This window comes from Pelodiscus sinensis, chromosome 18, assembly GCF_052426305.1.
Source record: "Pelodiscus sinensis isolate ZL-2025 chromosome 18, ASM5242630v1, whole genome shotgun sequence".
Taxonomy (NCBI): domain Eukaryota; kingdom Metazoa; phylum Chordata; order Testudines; family Trionychidae; genus Pelodiscus; species Pelodiscus sinensis.
This window is the reverse complement of record NC_143069.1, coordinates 13547525-13563683: the sequence shown is the minus strand read 5'-3', so window position 1 is coordinate 13563683 and position 16159 is coordinate 13547525. Positions and strand designations below refer to the sequence as shown.

The window sequence follows — 16159 nt, the reverse complement described above, 5'->3', positions numbered from 1 at the left end:
TGCGTGTTTTTGCACAAGTATTACAGTACAGCATCAGCAAACAGGGCTTCTTCCGGAAGAGTTATTCCTCTCCCCACGAGGAATAAGCCCTCTTGCACAAGAGCTCTTCCAGAAGGCGGCAGTGTAGACAGGCAACATGAATTTCTTGCGCAAAAAACCCCTACGGCTAAAATGGCCATCAGAGCTTTCTTGTGCAAGAGAGTGTCGACACTGCCATGGATGCTCTTGTGCAAAAGCACATCTCTTCTGCAAAAGCACATGGCAGTGTGGACGCGCTCGTATGGAAGACCTTTTGCACAAGAACTCTTCTGCAAAACAGTTCTTGTGCAAGAAGCCTGCAGTGTAGACAGAGCCCACGAGTTTCAGAGGGGTAGCTGAGTGAGTCTGTAACAGGAAAAACTTAAAACACAACATATAGTCACCTTAAAGATTAACAAACCGTGTCAATGGGATCATGAGCTTTCCTGGGCATAGCCCACTTCTTCAGACGACTGGAGTGTTGTATGTCCAGAACCAAAATGAATAGGGGAGGAAAAAATGGGAGGGGGGAAAAGGAGGCAGGGGGTATGTAAATATCACAGGGAAAACCCAGCTGGTATGTAACGGGCACCACTGATAAGAGTTGTTTGGAATTTCCCAGGAACCGATCGGGGTTTCTTAGGAACAAGTTTAAAAAGGGGTGAGAATCGGGGTGAACTGGGTGGATGCCTGGGTGAGGGTTGGGTCGAACAACGCAGGGAGGGAAAAGCAGGAGCGTGGGGCGTGAGGGCAGGTGAGCGCTGCGGTGCGGGCCGGGCCCCTCTCTCCTCCAGCTGACTTGCAACTTCCACTGCCGGCCCACGTGGCCCTCGAAGGGCGGAGCTTCCCCTTTCCTGCGCCCGCCCCTGGGGCCCTCCAGCCAATGGGAAGCGAGGGCTAATGTTGCTGGTGTTTCAACATTCGGAGCCGGCTGGCACAGCTGCTGCCGCGGGCCCGAGGGCTGCGAGCAGGCGGGAGGCAGAGGTGAGGGGCGGGGGGCGGTGACTCCTGGCCCCGCAGCGCAGGGGGGTCCAGGTCCGGGTCCGTCCGGGGTTACCAGGCCGCGCACTCCCCTCGCTCTTGGAGGCGACGCTGGTGCCAGTGTCTGCTTCAATGCGACCCTACAATAACAAGCCCCAATCGGCCGAGTCGCTGCTTGTTTCACCTCGTGTCCCCCTGCGCTGCAGAAATCCTGCCTCTGCTGGGCCAGCCCCGAGGCACGGGGTTGCCCCTGGATTGTAAGCAAGCTGCCCCCTTCTCCCCCATGCTCCCCATTCCCTGAATATCAGTCCTGCCCCCGCAGCCTGCACAAATCTTCATCCTTTAGGACCAAATAGGAAGGGGAGGGGGCGAGGGATTATTTTCTTTATTCCCACCCCCCCTAACGGAAGGAGCTGTTCTCTGTGTCTGTGTTTACAAACCAAGGAACGTGTTTCTCCCTGGTTTGGGTTGGGGTTTTTTTTTTGCCTGTTTCTTGACAAGATTGATTGAAATGTTAGTCTGACTAGAGTAGTCCCCAAGTTTAGCGCCCTGCCCTGAAGCAGGACGAAGTCAACCAAGACCTACGGGTTTGTCTAACCCTGTCTAATTCTTTCTTCCCACCCATGCTTCCCCAGAAGGGATCAGACAGGCTGTACACAGCGGGTGTTTAAGTCTCAGCTTGACAAAGCCCTGGCCGGGTTGATTTAGTTGGGATTGGTCCTGCCTAGAGCAGGGGGCTGGATTTGATGACCTTCTGAGGTCTCTTCCAGCTCTATGATTCTATGATTCCCTCCCCTTTCCTTCACCATCATTAATATCCTTTTGCAGTGAGTTCCAGAGGTTGATTATACACTTCAAAATACGTCCGTTTTAACTAGAGCTGGAAGGAAGTTTTCTGAGGGGATGTTTTTCCATTGGAAAATGCTGATTTTAGTGACCTTTTGTTTGGAAGGGGAAAACTTCACCATTTCAGAACATTAAAATGTAGTTTTCCATTCCTGAAATGACTCTTTGTTTGGTCTCTTTAAAGTTTATCTTCCGTAATCCACCGTACTACATTTAAAAAAAGTCAAAATCTAAACAAAACGTGAATTTATTTGCAGAACTGTGTGTGATCAGGAAAAAAAAGTCAAAATCCTGGAATTTCTAGTCCCAATTCAACCCTACTTTTAGCCACCTTGGTGCCAGGGATGTAAAATCTCATTTAATTAGCTAACCAGTTAAACAATATGTTGAACCAGTTAACCGATTAAATGGGACACGTAGGACGTGTTAAAGATGGGCTTGGAGCAGCCCACACACCTACCCCCTTGGCACACTGCTGTGACTGCTGAGCAACCCTACCCGTGGTGTGCCAGAGTGCCCTCTGCCTATGGCTGGTGGAGGGCTGCTCCAGCCCCCTCTGGTTAACCATAACCGGCTTACTGGTTAACCATTCACTTCCGAACTTGGTGTCCCCACTGCTAACATTAGGACAGTGGTCCCCAACATGGTGCCCGCATTTGTATGCGCCCGCCAAGTGCTCAGGGCTGGCCTGGCCCCGGGCACGTGGCGCATGTGCGGTGCCGGAGCTGGCCCCGGGCGCATGGTGCACGGTGAGCGCCGGCCCCGGGGGCGCCGCAGATTGGCTGCCCGCGCTATGGCCACGTGGCGCATGGGGGGAGCGCAGGCTCCGGGCGTGCGGCACTTGCAGGGTGCGCCAGCCCTGGGCGCACAGCGCTTGGAGAGCGCCGGCCCCGGGCGCGCGGTGCTTGGGGGGGGGAGAGTGCCAGCGCTAGTGCCGGCCCCGGGCGCGTGGCGCTTGCAGGGTGCGCCGGCCCCTGGCACGCGGTGCTTGGGGGGAGAGCGCCGGTCCCGGGCGCGCGGCGCTTGGTGGGAGGCCCGGCCCTGGGCATGCGGTACTTGTGGGGGGGGGGCGGCCCTGGGAATGTGTCTATGGGGGGGCCCCGCCCCCGGGTGCGCAATGGGGGGCTCCGCTCCAGGGCGCCCTGCGGGCAAACAGCCACACCCCTTGGCGCCCGGCAACCTCAAATGGTTGGGGACCACTGCATTAGGAGAAGCCATTGGCTGCCTCCCCTGCCCCGCCCCATTCCTTCTTTGACATTCCCCTGCTCCCATGGGGGTCACGCTGCCCCCCTTTGAGAGCTGATGCTGAAAAGTGCTGGGAAAGCTCGGGGCGATTATCTGCCTGACCCCGGTGAATAGGAGCTGCCAAAGGCCCTGAAGTGTGACAGACCCTGGAGCTGTGACCGGCCCTTTCACCCAGCAGGATGTGCCGAATGCCCCAGAGGACAAAGGGATGGTGGGCGTGGCACTTCAAGCACACCTTGATTTTCTTCTGTCAGGGCTGGGGCATTGGACCGTCCAGGCTGGGTTCCTGTGATTTCCCGCGCGTGCTGGGCGGATGGTTTCCTGTCCAGTGCAGACCGCTGCTGGTGCGGGACCTCTGCATATAAACGCTGGGTAAGTCCTGGTGGGTTTTTAATGGGCAGTGTCATGTGGTTTGGTAACTCAGGGTGCCCCTGTATAAAACTATGGTACGCCCACATCTTGAATACTGTGTACAGCTGTGGTCTCCTCACCTCAAAAAAGATATTTTGGCCTTGGAAAGGGTTCAGAAAAGGGCAACTAACATGATTAGGGGGTTGGAACGAGTCCCATATGAGGAGAGGTTAAAGCGATGGGACTTTTCAGTTTAGAAAAGAGGAGACTGAGGGAGGATATGATAGAGGTCTATAAAAACATGAGTGGTGTGGAGAGGGTGAATCAAGAAAAGTGATTTATTAGTTCCCATAATAGAAGAACTAGAGGACACCAAATGAAGTTAATGGGTAGCAGGTTTAAAACTAATAAAAGAAAGTTCTTCTTCACACAGGGTGTAGTCAACCTGTGGAACTCCTTGCCAGAGGAGACTGTGAAGGCTAGGACTATAACAGGATTTAAAGAGAAGCTAGATAATTTCACGGAGGTTAGGTCCATAAAAGGCCATTAGCCAGGAGATAGAAATAGTGTCCCTGGCCTCTGTTTGTGGAAGGCTGGAGAAGGATGGCAGGAGACAAATCGCTTGATCATTGTCTTTGGTCAACCCTCTTTGGGGCACCTGGTGCTGGCCACTGTCAGCAGACAGGCTACCCAGTACTGCCGTTCTTATGTTAGGGTTCTTGGTTGGGGCACAGGGCAGAGCCCATCGGTTCAGAGCTGCTAAGAGCAGAGTTATTTGCACTTACGTCCCAGCCAGACTCCCTCGTATCCCCTAACACAGGGCTGGGGGGATCCATTTTTGGGTCGGGGGCCACAGAGAAATCCGTCGGGCCTTGTAGGAGTTGGGTGGCAGGAGTGGAGCTTAGTGCCTACGGGGCCAAGGGAAACAGAGAGGGCACCATGTCCACAGGGCCGGGGTGCCATTTTCCCTAGGGCCTCCGGGGGGGGGTGGGGGGGGGGAGTGTGTCTATGGTCTAGGATCCAGGGCCCACCAAAGATGAATCCGACCCAGGCTCTGGTACATCTCTGCAGCGCTGCCGGCCGGTTCCCCCACCTCTTGGTCCTCAACCCAAGTAGACCCGCTTCCCAACGGCTGGTTGCCCCCCGGCCAGCCCCGCTCCCTCCAGCCCCCTCCCAGCCAGCCCTGCTTCCCGGCGGCCGGTTCCCCCCCACCCCCTCTCTTCCAGCCAGTCCCGCCCCCCCCCCCGGCCCCTGCTGTTCGGTATTTTTTTTAAACCATCTGGTAACCCTAGCAGGTGGGGGTGAAAAGTGCATGGAAATGCCTGCACAGGCGCGTCTGGGAATGAGATGCTGCTCTAACATCTCCGCCTCTGTTCACTTCCAGCCCCTGCCTCGTGGCGCTGGCCCCCCCGTGGCCTGCATAGCACCATGGCCCGGCATAGCAAGCTGCAGAAGCACGTCCTGTGTTCCTGCGCACCGGCCGGGAGAAGCCGGGATTCCTGCCTCGCATCCAGGCTGAGTTCCGGAAGAACGCCAGCATCCCCCGGGCCGACGTGATGCACATCGAGTATCTGCTCCGCCGTGGCCAGAGGCAGCTGGCGCAGCTCCGAGACGCGAACACCAAACAGATGGGCACCTTTGTCCAAGCCAAACCGGAGGAGCAGTGACCCCTGCTGGTTGGCGCAAGCGTCTGTCTTGTACTGGGACGGTTGGGGGTGAATTCACAGATCAGCCTTCCTGGTTCTCACATCCCTGTGCACCCCTCGTGTCCAAACACAGGTGCCTGGCTTGGCATTTGCTGAGCTAAGGTGTCTTTATTGGCAGCCAAGCTTTTAAACAGTTCAGGTGTGGATGGGTGATCTGGAGGAGATGCTCTTGTTTCCAGGACCTGGTACACAATTCATTCTACCCCTGCTGGCTCCTCTCTTCGGGTATGTCTACACTACAGCGCTAGTTCGAACTAAGCTAATTCGAACTAACGCGTCTAGAACTAAAAACTAGTTTTGCTAATTCGAACTAGCAAGTCCACATTGAGTGGACTCTGAACAGGTCTTAAGGATGGCCGGAAGCAGTGCCAGCAGGGCATCAGAGGAGGACTTAGAGCGTGGAGATGCAGTCTCAGGCTAGCCGAGGGCTGCGCTTAAAGGGTCCCGACCCCCACCCCGGACAGACAGTTCTAAGGGGTGCCCCGCTTGAAAACCAGTCCTGGCTTGGAGTGCCCGGAGTACCCACACTGGGCACATCACACCACTCAGCCATCAGCCCGGCTGCACTTGCCACAGGCTGCCATCTGGGGAGAGGGGGTAATCGGGGGGCTGCAGGAGAGCTTCCACCCCCAGAAGCCTGCAGAGCCAGCCCAGTCCTCCCCATCGGGGGCTCGTACCCCATTCCTCCCTCACCTCCTTCCACTTACCCTTCCCTAGCCCCCCTTCTTCTTGATGTACAAAATAAAGATAACGTTTCTTCCAACATTGACTCTGTCTTTATTGAACAAAACTGGGGGAGACTGGGAAAAGGAGGTGGGAGAGGGGAAGATTAAGGCTGGGAGAGGGGAGGGCAACTAACATGATAAGGGGTTGGGAACAGGTCCCAGATGAAGAGAGGCTACAGAGACTGGGACTGTTCAGCTTAGAAAAGAGGAGACGGAGGGGGGACAGGATAGAGGTCTCTAAAAGCAGGGGTTGGGTGGAGAGGGTGCATTGAGAAAAGTTCTTCCTGAGTTCCCATAAAGAAGGACTAGAGGACACCAAAGGAAAGGACTGGGTAGCAGGCTTGAAACTAGTAAGAGAAAGTTGTTCTTCTTGAAAAAGCAAATAGTTAACCGGTGGAACTCCTTGCTGCAGGAGGCTGTGAAGGCTACAACTAGAACAGAGTTTAAAGGGAAAGGAGATCAAGTCATGGAGGTTGGGTCCATGGAGTAGTCTTAGCCAGGGGTAGGAGTGGTGTCCCTGCCCAAAGTTTGTGCAAGGCTGGAGAGGGATGGCACGAGACAAATGGCTTGGTCACTGTCTTTGGTCCATCCCCTCCACGGTCCCTAGGGTTGGCCGCTGTCGGCAGACAGGCTACTGGGCTAGATGGACCTTTGGTCTGACCCAGGACGGCCATTGTAAGCTCAGGGCTCAGGGTCGGGGGTCTCAGTGGACCCCCTTGATTTTCATGCAAACCTGCTCCTGGGTGGCCAGGCTGGCAGCTCTCCTGCCCTAGATGGCCACTTTCCTGTGCCTAGTGCGGAGATCGTGGACGAGGTCCACGATGTCCGCACTAGCCCAGGAATGTACCCGCCTCTTGCTGTCCCGGGCAAGCTTCCGGGAGCCGCCAGCCTGGTCCCGGGAAGAGGGGGTGGGCTGGGGGACATCGGGTGGGTGGCTCTGTGCCGTGCCAGGTGCAGGGTCTGCTGGCTGGGTGCTAGCAGGCTTGCACCTGGCACGGGCACCGTAGCCAGCCCGTGCCCCTTTAAGGGGTCCGGGGCCGGGAGGGGGGCATAGAGTTTCCCTGGTGTTGGCCAGAGTGGCCACCAGGGAAACCTGGGGAGGGCTAGCCTCCCACTCGTTCGAATTAAGGGGCTACACAGCCCTTAATTCGAACTAGTAAGTTCGAACTAGGCTTAAGCCTCGTAAAATGAGGTTTTCCTAGTTCGAACTAAGCACTCCGCTAGTTCGATTCAAATTCGAACTAGCGGAGCGCTAGTGTAGCGGCTATGAATGTTAGTTCGAACTAACGTCCGTTAGTTCGAACTAACATTGTAGTGTAGACATACCCTTCCATCCTTAGCCAAAGAGGAACAAGCCAGTTAGCCCAGGGAAATAAAAGAAAGGGAGAGCGGTGACGGAAAACCCTGTGTCTGTCATTTTTTCAAATGATCTATCTTGCCTAAAAGCCTGTCAGGGATTGGGCTCTGTTGCAGGAGGTGCTGGCGAAACACTCCGTGGATTTGGGTGCTACAATTCCTGAGTGTCGTCCGCCTTCCTGCCCCCTCCCCCCACCGAAGCGCTTTGGAAGGCTCACAAAGGACAGAGACCTGCCTTTTGAAAATCCGACTCCCCACCGGTGTCTCAAGACAGGCGGCTCTCTCTCGCCAAAAACGGAGGCAGCAGCGTGGGATGACAGGCAGCCAGGTCGCAAGGGGAGGTGCTTTTTAGACCAGTTCCCTCCTGGCACTCCGTACTGCTGCCTCTGTATCAGAGGCAGCAGCACAAGCTGGCAGCAGCCCTTGCCTGGGGGCTGGGTCTGAGCTTCTGGACCTGGTGCAAACTGGAACTGAGCCGGGCTGCCTGCCTGCCTGGTTCCTAACACACTGTAAATGCAGAGCCGCAGAGGGGGTAGGTCCCGCACCCAGCGCGAGCCAGGACTGAGACAGCTGGCCCCTGGGGACTATCGAAAAGTCAAGTAACCGATAAGAAATCATGAGGTTAATTGACTACTCAGTGAATATCTAACGTCCCTAATCCCTTTTCATAGTTCCCCTCTGGACTCTCTCTCCTAAAGCATGGCCCTGAGATCTGGACACAGTGCTCCAGCTGAGGCCTCCTCCGTGCCAAATAGCTAGGAGAGTGACCTCCCATGTCTGCCGTACGTCTCCTACCACGCCCCAGGGCTATGCCCTCTTACTGAAGGGCTTTGTGTCTGAGATCGCTTCTCTCCTAGGCTACGTCTACGCAACGAGTTTTTTTGGCAACAAATATGCTAACGAGGGACTCTATGACACGCAATGTCATTTGCATATTTTCTGCCGATCCGTTTTTGTGCTCGGGGTTTGTGCGCAAAACCAAGCCGTGTGGATGTTTACTTTTTGTGCAAAAAACCCCCTTTTCCCACAAGATCCCTATGCCTGCAAAAAGGCCGACCGATCTTGTGCAAAAAGGGGCTTTTGCCTAAAAAGAAAACATCCACATGGCTTGTTTTTGCGTGTTCTTGCGAAAAAACTTGTGGCGCGTCTACACTCTACGTGTGTTCTTGCAGAAGTAAATTTGCAGTAAAGCATCAGAGAACAGGGCTCCTTGCACAGGAGTTACTCCTCTCCCGACGATGACTAAGCCCCCTTTGTGCAAGAGCTGTTGTGCAAGAAGGCAGCGTGGACGGGCACCAGGGGCTTCTTGAGCAAGACACTTTTATGGCTAAAATGACCATCAGAGCTTTCTTGCACAAGAGAGCGTTCACACTGCCATGGACGCTCTTGTGCAAAAGCCCATGGCAGGGTGGAGGCACTCTTGCACGAGACCTTTTGCGCAAGAACTCCGGCGTGAAACAGCTCTCGTGCAAGAAGCCTGCAGTGTAGGGCAGGGAGCAGCCTATGAGGGAGGGGGAGGGACCCCTAGTAATGGCTCAAACTTCCCAGGGGGGTGGCCAGAGGCAGGACATTTGCCTGGCAGGGTGGGGGGGGGGGGCGGTGACCTCACAGGGGCTTTGGGCAGCCCTCAGCATATAAGGCAAAGGGCAGGTGGGGAGGTGGTGACCTCACAGAGGGACCCACATCTCAGGCTGATAAAAGCGGGGGGCGGGCCCAGGGGACTTTGGAGACCCCCGGTTGCTTTAGCTCTGGTGCGTCTCCTCCTCACGGTTCGTTCGCGTTCTGTGAGTTCCACATCCCGACACCTTTGTGACGAAGGTAAGAGCCCCCAGGGGTTGGATCCCGCCCGGGGCCGGCTGGGTTCCAGGCAGGCCCAGCCCTCGGTCAAGGGCCAGAAGGTGATTCCTCACCTGGGCTGCGTCCTTAGCGCCACTGGGGCTTTCTCCTGGTTGGTTTCCCTTTTCCTCCATCCCCCCACATTTCTGCTCTGTTCTTGCCTCCTCTGTGACCTTCCCTTGCTGCCTCCCCCAGCTTGGGACCCAACAGACTAGCTGAAGGACGGGGGGTGGTTTGCAGGAGCCGTGGGGTGGGGGATGCAGCCCCCATTGTGGGGACTGGGGAGGTGGGGCTGGAACAAGTCTATGCCGGTGTCTTTGGGGAGAACGCTCCACCCCCCACACCTTAGATTCTCCCCTGATTGGCCAAGAAGGGGCTGTTGATGGGCAGGAGACTCGTGGAATGAGGAGTAACGGTAGTTTGAACTAGGAAGCCTAGTTCGAACTACCTAGTTCGTGCCCCGTGTAGCCGCGCTGCACGGGGTTCGAACGAGCGGGGTTTTAAAAATGGCGGCTCCCCGCTTATGCAAATGAAGCCCGGGAAATTCAAATCCCGGGCTTCATTTGCAAGTGCGGTATGCCTACATTACCCTCCTAGTTCGAACTAGCGGGGTAGTGTAGACATACCCTCAGGTCCTTGCAGTGCCTGTGCAAGACCGAACCGATAAGCAAGGGGCCATTTGGGGGCTGGGGGCAGTCGCTCTGGGGAGCTGGAACCCCTGGATTTCGTTCATCAGGCTGCGCCCCAAGCTCCCCTTTGCTCCCCTCATTTGCAGCATGGCCAAACGTTTTCGGCTGTGGTTCAAGAAAGCCCTGAAGATGGCCCCAGGGCCGGTGGGGAGCAGCTTCTCCGTCCCCGCGGGCGGGGAAGCTGGATCCCACCAGCTCGGGGCGACTCGCCCACCGGCCAGGCCCCCCCGGACCTGGCTCCAGAGGCGGCTGGGCAGGCGGGACCCAGCCCAGCGGGGGAGCCGGGTAGGGTGGCTCCGGGGCCTCCTCTGTGGAGAGAAACACCTGCCCCGGGAGCCCAGCCCCCATTACCACCAGGGGGCATCGCCCTGCCCGGCCCCCGGGGACCTGCCAGTCTCCGGGAGCCCCCAGCCCGTCGCTCCCCGCACCAGCCCCTGCAGCTGTGGGTCCAGGTCCGTCAGCAGCAGCGCCTGGGCCTCCAGCTGCAGCCGGGCCACCTCCTGCAGCCGCTCAGACCCAGGTGAGGGGCCGTGAACACGCTGGGCCCAGGGGCTCACCCAGTACCCGGGGGGGGGCGGAGAGGGGCAGCTCCAGTGTCTGCCCCACAGCCAGGGCAATGGATGGGGGGGGGGCTGCTTGGCTCTCTTGTTCCTGGTGGGGGCTCTGCTGAGGGCGTTGGCAGATGTGAGGGTGGAAGGGGGATGGGTCCCTGCGAGGGGCGTGTGGGGCCCAACCTGCCCTGGGTCCCTGACATGGGGGCGCGTGACCCCTGCTGGCCGCTGGAGTCACCCTGGTCCCTTCCCTCCCGCACAGAGCCCCCCTGCGCCTCGGCGGAGCTCTGCCAGGAGCGGATGGACTCCCGGGTGGAGGAAGGGGCCATCTATGACATCGAAGAGCAGCTCCACACCCGGGACACGGTAGGAACCTTCTCCACACGGGGGGGACCCGAGATTGTCCGGCCCCTTCCCAGCACGTCCCCCCCCCCTCCGGGAGGGGCTTGTCCCTGGGGATCCCCCTGGGGCCCCTTCTCCTGCATGACCTGGGCCCCCCAAGCTGGGGGCTCTTGTCATGCACCAGCTGGGCCCCCACAAGCCTGAGGCAGCAGTTGGGGGGGGGGTGTGGGTGCTTGGACAACCAGCAGCTCCCACCTCCACTCCTGGGAGACCTGAGCCCTGCAGCTGTCCGTGGGAGGCAGGCAGGCCCCAGGCTCACAGACTCTCTCTGGGGTGCAGAGCCCAGCCGCCCTGCAGCGGTTCCTCTTGGCCATCCCCCTCGCCTGCCTCGCCGCCCTCCAAAGGGGCGAGGACACCCTGGCGCCGCGCTGCTGCAAGGACACCATGATGGCCAGGATCGTTGTAAGCGAGTCGCGGCAGCCGGGAGGAGGGAAGGGGATACGTGGGGTGGACGCGGGTCTGCCTGGGCCATGGCGGCGGGTGGGGGTGCTGGAAACGGGATGGGTGGAGCCAGGAGGGCTGGAGGTGGACATGGGGAGGGTGGGTGGGGATGCTGGAGGAGGGAGGGACACAGAAATGGGGCAGGTCTGGGGTGCCGGACAGGAAGGGGGATTCGGGACAGGGAGGGGTCTCCCGGGCCATGGGGGGCTGGAAGGGAGCCGAGCGGGCTGCTGGGGATGCGCCTGGGGAGCAGGGATGAGGAGGTTCAGAGGCTGGTCACCAGGGCAGGGAGGGGCAGGAGACGGCCTGGGGACAAGGATTGAGCTGGTCCTGGTTTGGGAGGGGGGTGCTGGGAGGGGCCCTGTGCCGGGCAGGGGGGCTACAGGGCAGCGGGAGGCAGTGGGGTTGGATCCTGCTGGGTGGGGGCGCTGGCCGTGTGAGCGTCTCTTGGAGGCCCAGCCTCACACGCCCCTTTGTCTCCTTGGGTCTCCCAGGAGATCATGGAGGACTCGCCCCCCCCGCTGGTCTTGGCCGACTGCCTCAGCGCCGCCTGCAGCCTCAGGTACCGACCCCCCCCCCCGCCGACTCCCCCCAGAGCAGATCCCCCGGCCAGGGAGTGGGAAAGTCTCTGTCTCCTGCTGCGGAATTAACAGTCTCTGCCCCTCTCTCCTGCCAGCACCTTGCAGCCTCCCCTGCGGGCCCAGCTCCTGAGCCCCCTGCTGACGGCGGCCGTGGGACAGACTGTGTCTGGGGACTGGCAGCAGGAGCCCATCCACACTCAGGTACGTCCCTCCGGGCCCTGCTCCCGGGCTGGGCTGGAGCTCCAGAGAGGAGTGGGGGGGGGGGCAGAGGGAGGGAAGAAGCTGCAGGTTTGGATCCTTCCCTCCAGGGTTCCCGTTGCTCTCCCGGGGGGCCCGTCCCTTCCATGCCCAGCCTGGGCTCCTCCCTGCTCTGCGAGGCGGCTCAGACCCTGCTCAAGGCTGCACCCCGGAGCCAGCGGGTGGCCTGGATTCCCCAACCCCCCTCTGACCCAGGGCTCCCCCTTGTCTTGCAGCAGTTCATCCGGGCCCTTCCCTACGACCTCCAGGCCCTACTGGCGAGCCTCCTCGCCGAGTCCCCAGACACCGCCCGGCTGCAGCTCATAATGGAGGTGAGCCCCGTGGGGGGGACGGGGCCATTGTCCCTGCTTCCTCGGGGGGGGGGGCCGAGAGAGGAGCAATGTCAGTGGCTGGGGGGGGCAGAGTCCGAGAGGAGCCCCAGGCTCTGCCCAGAACCGGCACCTCCCTACGGGTCCTGACCTGCCTCTTTCCCCCCCAGCACCTGAGCCCGTGGCTGGAGTCCCGCCTGCCCCAGGAGCGAGCCAGGGCCCTTGGCAGCACCACGGCCCTGCTGGGAGTCGCCACCACCCTCCCGGGGTTTGACGTAAGTGACCTCGGAGCCGGGGGGTCTGGGGCTGCAGGGCGCGGGGCTGGGAGCGTCCCCGGGAGGCAGAGGCAGGGCCGGGAATGGGCCGGGAATGGGCCGCGTTCTCCTTTCCCCGGGGAGGGGCGACCCTGGGCCCTTCAGGGGGGCTCTTGAGGGACTGGGCCTGGGGACTGGGGAGTGGCCGTCAGTGGATCCCCTTGTTCCACCCCCGGAGTGACCCTTCAGTCGGGGCCATTGCTCAGGGTTGTCTCCTCGCAAGGCCGGCCCCGCCCCGCCCCGCCCCGGGAGGTGTCTCTGTCCGTCCCCCGAGCTCAGACCCGCCTCGGCGGCCGTTTGCATGGGACGTGCAGCCCCAGGATGCTGAGGGACCCCCCCTCTTCTCTCCCCTCAGAACTCCGCCGACTGGCCGAGGATGGGTCACCACGTGGCCCAGCTGGGCCTTTTTATTTCGGACCCATCCGAAGACGTCAGCCGGCTGGCCCGGGAGGGGGTGCACAGCCTGTATCAACTCCTCCTGCACCACAGGGGTAAGGAACCCAGCCGGGACCTGGGCCCCAGGGACACCCTGAGGGTGCCGGCGGCGGGGGGAGGGGACCCAGCCCTTTTCCCCCAGACTGGCCCAAGGGGGGATGCGTCCCTCTGTGTTCCCCTTCTGCCCCCTGTGCCCCTCCATTTGCCCAGGGATGCCTGCAGGGACCCGTGGGAGGGGAAGGGCTCAGACCTGCCAGCAGAATGACCCTGTTGTGTCTCTTGCAGGCCTCAACATCCACCAGGCAGAGGACCTGTGGTGCAGACACTACTACAAAGAAAGATGGGTCCTGGCTCACAGCAACAGCGTGAGGGTGGGAGAGGTAAGGACGCGCTGCCAGGGCAGGGCAGGGCAGGGCTCGGGGGTGGGGCTGGCTGGGGCCCTCGTGGGGGTAGGAGGGTCTTGGGGGCAGGAGGAAGGGGTGACCTGGGGCAGGGGTTGGGGTGCCGGGTGAGGAGAGCGTCTGGGTGCAGGGTCTGGAAGGGAGTTTGGGGGAGGAGGAAGCTGTTTTAACCCCAGGAGTTGGGGCCGGGCTCTGGGCCGTCAGCTGAAACCTCCTGTGCTCTTGATTTCAGGTCTTTGGGCAGCTCTTTACACCAGAGCAGGAGAACTGCTTTTTGGACAAGGCTCTGCTCGCTGCCCGCTCCCCCCTGCGGCGCCCCAGCCAGGCCGGGCTGGTCCTGGCCCACGCCCTGCATGGGCAGGCCCATCAGCTCCTGGAATACATGGTGAGCAGCCGGAGCAGATCAGGAGAGTGGGGCAGGGCCAGGGTCTCCTTCCCATCCCCTCAGGGAGTCCCCCGCCCCTTTCCTCAGGCTGCCCCCACCCCACGTCCCTGCTGGCAGAATCCCTCCTGCCCCTGCGAGCGTCCCTGGGGGTGGGGGAGGCTCTGAACACAGAAACTGTCCTAGGAGGCGGGAGGGGGCCGAGGTGTCAGGAGCTCTGGGGGGGGGGGGTCAGGAGCTCACCCTGCGGGCCTGACGGGGGGTGACCAGAGAGCAGGGGGGAGGAGGGTGGAAATGCTGGGGGGGCCAGTTCCCCTGAGTCCCCAGGGATGAATGTGACGGATTCTGCTTCCCTTGCAGCAGGAAGACACCCAGTGAGAGCAGCAAGAGCTGAGGAGCCAGCAGCTGCGTCCCCCTCCCCCCAACCCTCCCAATTGTATTGAATTGTATTTACATTCTCATTAAACAATGTTTCAAAAAACATTTGGATCAGGCTTGGTCAATAATTTGTAATGGGGGGGCCATTTTGGCAACTGATCAAGGGCCACATTTCTACCGAGGGGTTTGGGGTCTGGGACGGGGTGGTTGGGTGCAGAAAGGAGCTTAGGGGTGGAGCCTGGGTGCAGGGGGGGGGGTATGATCTGGGGCGGTGGATAGGGGTGCAGGGTCCAGGAGGGGGAATGGGCGCAGGAGAGGAGTCTGGCCTGGGGGAGGGGCTCTAGAGGGGTGCAGGTCTGGGAGGGAGCTGTGACCTGGGTGAAGAGGGAGCAGAGGGTTTGGGGGAGGGGGTGCGGGTGCCAGAGAGGAGTCTGGCCTGGGGGAGGGGTGTCGGGGGGTGCAGGGTCAGGGAGGGAGCTGTGACCTGGGTGAAGGGGGAGCAGAGGGTTTGGGGGAGGGGGTGCGGGTGCCAGAGAGGAGTCTGGCCTGGGGGAGGGGTGTCGGGGTGTCGGGGGTGCAGGGTCAGGGAGGGAGCTGTGACCTGGGTGAAGGGGGAGCAGAGGGTTTGGGGAAGGGGGTGCGGGTGCCAGAGAGGAGTCTGGCCTGGGCGAGGGGTGTCGGGGGGTGCAGGGTCAGGGAGGGAGCTGTGACCTGGGGGAAAGGGGGACGCAAGTTCAGGTGGTCGCCTGGGACAGGCAGTCGGGGAGGGGACGTGGGCGCCAGGGGCAGGCTCTGGCTGGGGAGGCGCCTACCTAGGCAGCTGCGTATGGGGGAGCCCGACTGTCACCTGAGGGGATGGGGGAGCTCAATTTTCAACTGTGGGGAATGGAGGAAATACTGTGGAGTGGAGGGAGCGACATGCGGGGGCTGAATTGTTCCCGGAGGGGAGATCTCCCTGGCTTCGGGGGGGGGGGGGCGTTTCCAGCAAAGCCCTCACATAAGAGGGAGACAGACGGGGGGTAGGGAGAGGATGGGGATGGGCAGGGCAGGGCGGGTAGAAATGGGGAGGGGCAGGAGAAGGGAAGGGGGAGGAGATGGAGGAGAACAGGGGATAGGAGTGGGGGCGGGGATGAGGAGCAGGAGAGAGGCAGGGCAGTGGTGGTGATGGCTGAGCTATGAGAACAGCTTGCAGGGAACTGAGGGTATGTCTACACTACAATGTTAGTTCGAACTAACGGACGTTAGTTCGAACTAACTTTCATAGGTGCTACACTAGCGCTCCGCTAGTTCGAATTTAAATCGAACTAGCGGAGCGCTTAGTTCAAACTAGGAAAACCTCATTTTACGAGGATTAAGCCTAGTTCGAACTTACTAGTTCGAATTAAGGGGTGTGTAGCCCCTTAATTCGAACTAGTGAGAGGCTTAGCCCTCCCCAGCTTGCCCTGGTGGCCACTCTGGCCAACACCAGGGAAACTCTATTGCCCCCCTCCCGGCCCCGGACCCCATAAAGGGGCACGAGCTGGCTACGGTGCCCGTGCCAGATGCAAGCCTGCCAGCACCCAGCCAGCATACCCTGCACCTGGCACGGCTCGAGCCAGCCACCCGATGTCCCCCAGCCCACCCCCTATTCCCGGGACCAGGCTGGCGGCTCCCGGGAGCTTGCCCTGGACCGCAAGAGGCGGGCACCTTCCTGGGCTAGTGCGGACATCGTGGACCTCGTCCACGATCTCCGCACTAGGCACAGGAAAGTGGCCGTCTAGGGCAGGAGAGCTGCCAGCCTGGCCACCCAGGAGCAGGTGTGCATGAAAATCAAGGGGGTCCACTGAGACACCCGACCCTGAGCCCTGAGCTTACAATGGCCGTCCTGGGTCAGACCAAAGGTCCATCTAGCCCAGTAGCCTGTCTGCCGACAGCGGCCAACCCTAGGGACCCTGGAGGGGATGGACCGAAGACAG

At 60.3% G+C, this 16159-nt stretch overlaps 1 long non-coding RNA gene across 1 annotated transcript; it reads left to right on the top strand.

Moving 5' to 3' along the window:
* Nucleotides 1-9886: 9886 nt before the first annotated feature.
* LOC149523242 (uncharacterized) lies at nucleotides 9887-14304 on the top strand. Its single transcript, XR_016347231.1, has 3 exons — nucleotides 9887-10273; nucleotides 13677-13829; nucleotides 14187-14304. It is a non-coding gene; the product is annotated as an uncharacterized LOC149523242 (long non-coding RNA).
* Nucleotides 14305-16159: the final 1855 nt, after the last annotated feature.